Here is a 3,862-nt window from a genome sequence, read left to right as displayed (position 1 = left end):
CTTTGCTTGTGTTATAGTTCTGTTTGTAGAATGCCCTCCACTTCCTTGTGGTTAACACAGAGTGGCTAAAATACTGCAAGCACTTATTTATCCCACCAGATCTCACAGTATGAGTGGCATGGATAGGTCACTTTCCTTGAGTAATTTGGCCATGGTGTTCACCCTGGCTCTCCTGGAAGATGAGGTCAATATGCTGGCCCTACCTGTGTTAAATTGGTGTCCAGGACCCACATGGTGCTGAGCAAAGGAGACACACAGATTAGCAACAATAAATACCTTAGATGTATTGAAAAAGCCAGAACAAGAACCTGTTACTTGCTACGGGATACAGACAGGTATTGAAGGTGATGGTGATCCATCTTCAACCAGTGTGGAGGACTTCTTGGTTAATTTTTAGGTCTCATTATTGATCTGTGAAGAGGGATCTTAGATGTCCTTAATGTCTTTGCAGTGCCAGGATTAGATGCTCTGTCTGTCAACAAGAGATCACTCACTCACAATGTAGATCAACCGATGCTTGCTGAGTGAACAAAACATGTCCTGAAATACAGGTTGACTGGCCACTGGGGCAATAACGCATCTTGGCACAAGTAGGGGAGAGATTCTGGTTGCTTTATAGGGTTTTCTGGGGAGAAACAATTGCCAGTTTGGGTTAGCTCCAGTGCTGTGGTTTTCAACTGGCCTCTGAGAAAAATCTGTGGATTAATACTGCTGCGCAGTGTGGAAAATGGTAAACCAGAAAAGGGAGTTTGTTGTCAGTAGGCTTCAGAGCCACTGTGTAGAGGTCTGCTGCTGTTTGGCATTTTTTTATTGAGAAATTTTCAGAGGGCTTGCAAGTCCTAAAGTACTGAATTGTTTTAAAAGTCCAGTGAATTCATGATCTCGTTTCAAGTAAAGTTGTGATTTCAGAATGAAGTACAAATAGCCACATGGAGTTCCTTGGTCGGCATTGCAGAAAGATTTGTCAGTCAGAGTAAGTCTGGCTCAGCCTGCTTTCTCATAAAATACTGACCTGTGCATTCTCCTCGCCATCTGTGTATACATTTCCTGCTTCATGAATTGCAGCTGATTTTGCAAAGCCATTTTGCCCCCAAACATAATTTTTTTTTGTAAAAGCAAACCCCCCCAAACCTGTCCCACCTGTGAACTTCACTGGGGAACATAACTATTTCCTCCTGAAAATCCAAGTTTTCTGTTACGCACCAGGAATGCTGCCAGCACATGAATAATGACAATAATGTCCCTCATTGTCCGGCACACTGTCTGGAGGTCTTGCAGTGGTTTCTCACTGCGAGTTTGGTTGTCCTTGAAGTTCTAAAGCTTATGGAGCGATATCTGAATTTTTCCACAATGTGCTGATAACAATAAAAAGGGAGTATTAAAAACACAGGGGTTTTTTTCCGTGACAGTCATGGGAGTGAGAGTGTCAGTGGCACAAGATAAGCTGAAGGCCACAGAAACTCTATTTCTCCCCTCTAGTGACACGAACTAACCCTATGAGCGCTATCAGTGTAACGCAGTTGAACAAGGAGCCAATGCCCAGTGGAGAGCAGAGGCGCAGCTGTGTTGCTGCGATAGGCCCTTTCTGCCAATACGCAACTACACCTGCTTTTAGGCAGCACGTTGGTAGTACCGTGGCGGCCCAGCCTGTCCTCTGGCCAGTTGCACAAGGCCTGTGAGCAGCAGACGCTGGCTGCCATCACCCCTTCTCTAACATTATCACTCTGCAGCTGAGCTTAAAAGCTTTCTGGGAAGGGATGAGCTCTTGGTGGTCCCACTGGCTGTCAGAAGGTGTGCAAGGGATTGCCTGGGGCTAGGCCCTCCTCGGCACTGCGGCAGTTCTCCACTGCATGCATCTGCAATGGTGAAAAGGGTGTCAGCTCTGCCCAGGGTGCAGTGCCTGTTCCTCAATGGCCCTGCAGCTCTGGTCTTTTTGTGATGCTTTTCTCCAGTCCACATGGCCATGTCTGTGCCGCAACCTAAGTTACACTTAGCAAGTAGGCTTGACAGTGCGATTTCTAATGCTGTTTAGGATCCCAGTTCATTGAGGATATAATATATAAGAGCAAGAGGAAGAGCTTATTTAATAATCTTAAATGCAAACAGCTGCAGGCTTCATCATCTGTTGGCTAAATAGCTCTTCATTTATATGTAACTAGTTCTAGAGTAGTGGTTTAACTGCTTAACACCTTATGCTTGCCTGTGCAAAATGAAACAGTCTCTAGATTAGAGGTGTTCCAATCTAATAAATTTTGCAACTTTTGTGTCCTGTTCCTAAGCAAATTCAATCTGGGGCTGGTGGCAATAGCCTGCCTGAGCTCAGGACACAGCAGGGACCAGCCTTGAGGAGTTCGCCATGGCCTGCCACACCAAGGGTGGCCTCAGGAGGCCCTGGGAATTGCTGCAAAGAGCTGTGGGTTGCTGAAACCGAGGAGCTATTCCTGGCGTGCATTGCTGCCTGCTGAGCTTCTCTCATGGTCCTCCAGGGTGGGTGCCCACAGGAGGGGGTCAGGACAACACAGCCCAGCCACAGCATCCATTCTCATGTGAGCCCTGTTCCCCAGCTGAATCAAATCCAACCTGAAACCTCCCAGCATCTCCGATGCAGCCTGGACTGAAGTGAGCAAGACATACCTCAGATCCTTTGCTCTTACCTTGCTCCCATGACTCCTGACTGCAGCTGTTCATCTCACACCCCCACCCAGCTAGACAGCATCAGCTCCAAAGAGGTCCCTCACAGCTTAGCTTGCTGCTGGCCGTTACCTACAGTGTGGGGAGATGCCTCCTGTCCTTGTCCTCAGCTCCTCATCACTAGCTGAATATGGGCTCTGCTTCCTCATAAGCTGAAAGCCTTTGGGGCCATCCTGCTAAGTGGCACTAAAACTGACCACTGCATTTCCCTTATCGGCAGGCTTCACAGTTCCGAGGACTGCTCATGGTGCCAGCCCTTGCTCTTCCCCCAGGCTCCTCTCTCTGAGGAACTAGAAACAGATGCAAGGAAAGGTGAAAAACCAGACTTGATTGCTTCCCTGAGGAAGTGTCATGGACTGACTCAAGTGGAGGGGAGATGACCCAAGCCTGGTCTAAAACTCTTCCTCTGTGGATGCAGTTGGACCCGATGCCCGGCTTCTCCACCTCCCTAGCCTCTGCCACATTCACCCCACCCCCGATGCTCCAGTTTCTGGGGGCCAGGCAGATGGTGCCACCTGGATAGCAGGAACCCATCCCCCATGCATTCTCCTCTAGCCCATTACCTAGAGATACTACCATCACCCCAGTGCTGTCAGAGAGGGAAAAGCACAAGGCATTCCCAGAGTCAGTGCCTGTATAAATATATGTAGACATAGACAGTCACTGCCACCTCGTGGAGATTTGCGTGTCACAAATTTGTCTGCCAGCTGCAGGTAGAGATAAGGCTTCACACAGCTCCCGTGCAACCTGGACCATCTCAGCTTTCCCTCTCAAGAGGAGGAAAAACTGCATTTCATGTGGACATGCTTCCCCAACATCTCCACAAGACAAGCTCCTTGAAATCATCTAGTTGATCCTTACCAAATCTGGAGGCATCTAGCTGGGTACACTTCTCACCTGTGTGATACCTCCATTGAAAATAAGGATGCCACAGTATGGTTCAACCTCTACTCAGCTGAACTGAGTACAGCACCTGCTGCCTCCCCAGAGCTCCTTATCAGACTTCTTCCTGCCATAGTTTTGTGCTTGGTTTTCTGACTGAGGAAGACCTACAGATGAAGGTTTCAGCAGCTGGGGTAGCACTGGTATACAGTTACTGCTTCAGATGAAGAGCAGAGACTGCGTGCCATGGCCAGGCCCCTGCTAAGCCAGGCATCGGGTCCAACTGCAT

Source organism: Aptenodytes patagonicus, chromosome Z, assembly GCF_965638725.1.
Source record: "Aptenodytes patagonicus chromosome Z, bAptPat1.pri.cur, whole genome shotgun sequence".
In the NCBI taxonomy this organism is placed as follows: Eukaryota; Metazoa; Chordata; class Aves; order Sphenisciformes; family Spheniscidae; genus Aptenodytes; species Aptenodytes patagonicus.
This window is presented reverse-complemented; position numbering follows the sequence as displayed.